This window comes from Salmo trutta, unplaced genomic scaffold (genome assembly GCF_901001165.1).
Source record: "Salmo trutta unplaced genomic scaffold, fSalTru1.1, whole genome shotgun sequence".
Classification (NCBI taxonomy): Eukaryota; Metazoa; Chordata; class Actinopteri; order Salmoniformes; family Salmonidae; genus Salmo; species Salmo trutta.
The window spans coordinates 12,501-17,500 of record NW_021823127.1 but is presented as its reverse complement, the minus strand read 5'-3'; the positions used below and the strand labels follow the sequence as shown (position 1 = coordinate 17,500).

Sequence of the window (5,000 nt, the reverse complement as noted above, 5' to 3'; positions counted from 1 at the left end):
GGTTAGTACTTGGATGGGAGACTGCCTGGGAATACCAGATGCTGTAAGCTTTTTGTCCACGAGGGTGTGCTCTTACACTATTTCATCAGCAACACTGCCTTGTAGTAAGCATTTAATGATGAATTGGCACTTTTTGGCTCTGACTCTTCTCGTGGCGCACTATTAAAGGTAATGCAGGATGAGGATTTGGTGGATATATGGAGGGAGAGGAATCCAGATAAGCGGGTGTTCTCTCGCAGACAAGTGGTGAGGGGAGAGCTCAGGCAGTCACGCATAGATTTGTGTCTTGCTCATAGAGCGGTTGCGAACTTGGTTGTGGGGGTAGAGTATTCCCACACATTTTTTAGTGACCATGATGCTCTGCTTTTCCGGCTGGGTGCGTCGAGGGAGGGGAGGGTGGGGGGGTTGTGGTGTCTTAATGCCAGTCTGCTGAAGGATGAGGGGTTTAAGGGAGCAGTGAAAGAGTGTGTGAATGAGGCCATGTCAGATCCTCTGTTTGAGTCTGATGTGTGTGTGTGGTGGGAAGGTTTAAAAGGGGAGTTCAAGCGGCTGGCAATATATTGTGCAAGACAGGCTAGTGTGGTAAGAAGGAGGGAAGAGAGGATTCTTAAGTCCCACCTGATATTTGAGTTAGAAAAGATAGAAAATTGTCCAGGATATGATATTGCAGATTACCTGAGGCTGCGGGAGGAGTTGAAGGTCTTAGAGAGACATAGGTGTATGGGGGCAGTGGTGAGGAGTAGAGCGCAGTATGTAGTGGAGGGGGAGAGGAGTACTGTTTTTTTTCTGGGGTTAGAAAGGCGGAAGCAGGAAAGGAGTTTTCTAACTGAGCTTTTAAATGAGCGGGGGGAGAGGGTGACAGATTTGGAAGGTATTTTGAATACAGTGCATTCTTTTTATAAAGGTTTATTTACTTCAGGCGGGGTGGATGAGGTGTGTATGAGAAGTGTGCTAGAAGCAGTGGAGGTAAGGGTGTCAACTGATGATGTGGAGATGTGTGATGCCGATTTTACATTGGCAGAGGTTAAAGCTGCAATCTTAGGCCTGAATTTGAATAAGAGCCCAGGTTCAGATGGTCTGACTGCAGAGTTTTACCGTGAGTTTAGTGACATACTAGCCCCACTGATGCTGCGTGTATTTGAGTGTATGGAGGAGAGGAGGGAAGTCCCAGAATCATTAGCTTTGGGGGTGTTGAATGTGGTGTACAAAAGGAAGGGAAGTCGACTGAAACTTGAGAACTACAGACCGATAACCCTTTTGAACTCTGACAATAAGGTGCTGGCTAAGGTAATGGCCAATAGGTTGAAAAAGGTGATGGGTAGCATTATAGCACCTACTCAGGCCTATGGGGTACCGGGGAGGGATATAGTTGACACCCTCTGCACTATCCGGGATGTAGTGAGGCATATGGGGGATGTGGGTGGGGTGGTGCTCTGTATGGATCTGAATAAAGCCTTTGATCGGGTGGAGCATCGGTTCCTGTTAGAGACCATGGCAAAATTTGGGTTTGGGCCTCGTATAAAAGAATGGGTGAAGCTTTTGTATGGGTCAGCTAGCAGTGTCGTTAAGTGTAATGGTGTGCTGACTGATCCCTTTCCCCTGGGCAGGTCTGTTAGGCAGGGTTGTCCACTGTCTGCTTTGCTGTACAGCATATCAGTTGAGCCTTTGGCTGCTTTTGTTAAGCGTGATAGAGGAGTGCATGGAGTAGACCTGCCGGGGGGTGGCGTTAGTGTGCTGCATCATTACGCTGATGATACCACCTGTACTGTGCGGGATGGAGGGAGTGTGAATTGTCTGATGAAGTGTTTTGATGTGTATGGGAGAGCTTCTGGGGCTAAGGTGAATGTTGAAAAATCTGAAATGTTATGCGTTTCTGATACGGTTGTGTCTACAAGTAACATTCCTTTTAAGACTGTTACAGAACATTTGAGAATTTTGGGTGTGAATATTGGGGTAGATGAGCTGGAGGCGAGAGACTTTACTTGGACAGGGGTGATTAATAAAATGAAGTCGACCTTGAATTACTGGAAACAAAGGAAATTAAAATTGAGGGGGAAAGTGGTGGTGGTGAATGCTCTGTTGATGTCAAAATGTGTATATACTTTAGGGGTTCTGGACATGCCTGTATGGGCTCTGAAGGAAATTAATAATGTAGTGTCTGGGTTCCTGTGGGGTGGGAAGGGTGTGAAAATTGCTCATGATGTGATGATAGCAGATTATGATAGGGGTGGGTTGAGATTAGTAGATCTGGAGGTTAAGTTAAAAGCCATACGGGTTAAGAGAGTGAAACAGTTTTTGTACGGGGAGGAGGGTCAGGGGTGGAAGGAGTTTTTCAGACATTGGTTGCATAGGAGTGGAGGATGCGGAGATTATGGGTTGTTAATGTGTTTAAAGCCTAGCATGTATGCAGAGGTGCCTGCCTTTTATCAGGAGGTGTTCAGGGCCTGGGCAGAGTTTTTACCGCAGGTTAGCTATGAGTGTGACTCTATTGGGGTGATTCTGAATCTAAATCAAATCAAATCTAAATCAAATCAAATCAAATCAAATCAAATCAAATCAAATTTATTTATATAGCCCTTCGTACATCAGCTGAAATCTCAAAGTGCTGTACAGAAACCCAGCCTAAAACCCCAAACAGCAAGCAATGCATGTGAAAGAAGCACGGTGGCTGGGAAAAACTCCCTAGGAAAAACTCCTGAGAAAGGCCAAAAACCTAGGAAGAAACCTAGAGAGGAACCAGGCTATGAGGGGTGGCCAGTCCTCTTCTGGCTGTGCCGGGTGGATATTATAACAGAACATAGTCAAGATGTTAAAATGTTCGTAAATGACCAGCATGGTCAAATAATAATAATCATAGTAATTGTCGAGGGTGCAACAAGCACGTCCGGTGAACAGGTCAGGGTTCCGTAGCCGCAGGCAGAACAGTTGAAACTGGAGCAGCAGCATGGCCAGGTGGACTGGGGACAGCAAGGAGTCATCATGCCAGGTAGTCCTAGGGCTCAGGTCCTCCGAGAGAAAGAAAGAAAGAAAGAAAGAGAGAATTAGAGAGAGCATATTTACATTCACACAGGACACCGGATAAGACAAGAGAATACTCCAGATGTAACAGACTGACCCTAGCCCCCCGACACATAAACTACTGCAGCATAAATACTGGAGGCTGAGACAGGAGGGATCAGAAGACACTGTGGCCCCATCCGATGATACCCCCGGACAGGGCCAAACAGGCAGGATATAACCCCACCCACTTTGCCAAAGCACAGCCCCCCACACCACTAGAGGGATATCTACAACCACCAACTTACCGTCCGAAGACAAGGCCGAGTATAGCCCACAAAGATGTCCGCCACGGCACAACCCAAGGGGGGGCGCCAACCCAGACAGGAAGACCACGTCAGTGGCTCAACCTACTCAAGTGACGCACCCCTCCCATGGACGGCATGGAAGAACACCAGTAAGTCAGTGACTCAGCCCCTGTAAAAGGGTTAGAGGCAGAGAATCCCAGTGGGAAGAGGGGAACCGACAAGGCAGAGACAGCAAGGGCGGTTCGTTGCTCCAGCCTTTCCGTTCACCTTCACACTCCTGGGCCAGACTACACTTAATCATAGGACCTACTGAAGAGATAAGTCTTCAGTAAAGACTTAAAGGTTGAGACTGAGTCTGCGTCTCTCACATGGGTAGGCAGACCATTCCATAAAAATGGAGCTCTATAGGAGAAAGCCCTACCTCCAGCCGTTTGCTTAGAAATTCTAGGGACAATTAGGAGGCCTGCGTCTTGTGACCGTAGCGTACGTGTAGGTATGTACGGCAGGACCAAATCGGAAAGATAGGTAGGAGCAAGCCCATGTAATGCTTTGTAGGTTAGCAGTAAAACCTTGAAATCTACCGGTTTTTATGAACCCATTGCTGCAATCTGAGGGAAAGATGCTGGAGAGTAAGGTGCTTATGAGGGCAGGTATGATAAGAGTGAGGGACTTTAGGTATGAGGTGGTGCCGGAGTTCCTGCCTGATCAGGCGATATTAGATACTGTCTGGAGTGTAGATGAGGATGTCAGGAAAGGGACGGTGTTGAGAATGTATGAGAGGATAAAGGAGTGTTTTCCAAGGGAGTGGGTGAGGCTGCTGGACAATCACATGAGTAAGGGGGTATTAGAGACTTTGCCTGAGATGAAGGTGAAATGTGGGGAGTCTGTGCAAGCCTTATCCTCTACCAAGGTGAGGGCCTTCTACTGGGCTCTTCTTACCAGGAAGGTCAAGGCGCCTGCATCTGAGAAAGTGTGGAGGCAAGTGTTTCCAGGGTTGGATGTGGAGCGGTTGTGGGAGAAGATGGTAGTGAGGCTCAACAGTCTTGAATGTACACATTTTGATTTTATGTTGAGGCACAATCGGGTGTTTACCAAGGTGGTGTTACATCAGGTAGACAGGTCAGTGTCTCGTGTGTGTGACGTATGTAGAGTTATGGATGAAAATCTGATGCACATGATGTTTGAGTGTGTCGAGGTAGCTGGGTTCTATGTGAGGTTGAGGGACATGCTAGAAAGGTACTGGGGAGTAGAGTTAATAGGAGGGGTGGATTGGAGGTGTTTGGTATTGTTTGGAGTGTGTCAGCATGTGAAGGGGGTGAATATTGAATTATTGAATTTTATGCTGTCACATGCAAGGTATGCTGTATATTCGAGGAGGAACTTGGCAAGGTTTGAGGGCAAGAGGGTGACAGTGTGGAAGGTGTTTGAAGGTATGGTCAAGAAGGATGTGGGATTGATGCATAGGTCTAGGCAGAAGGATTTTGAAAGTGTGTTTGTGAAGGATTGTGGATTCATTGCTGTGGGGGAGGATGGAGGTTTGGTGTATGGGTTTTGATGTGCAAAGTTTTGGAGAGATATCATCAATCATTTAAAAAAATTGTTTTTGAGAATTTCTTAGTTTTTATTTGATAGGGGGTTGCTTTTAACCTCTCTAATTTCATGGAATTTGTTTTATCTTAGTCTTGTATGTAATGT

General features: G+C 46.7%; 1 non-coding gene across 1 annotated transcript in view; it reads left to right on the top strand.

Moving 5' to 3' along the window:
• LOC115189055 (5S ribosomal RNA) overlaps window positions 1-50 on the top strand; it is a 119-nt gene extending 69 nt beyond the window's left edge. The window contains exon 1 of the ribosomal RNA XR_003876682.1: window positions 1-50. This exon is cut by the window's left edge and continues 69 nt beyond it. This is a non-coding gene — a ribosomal RNA (5S ribosomal RNA).
• Window positions 51-5,000: the final 4,950 nt, after the last annotated feature.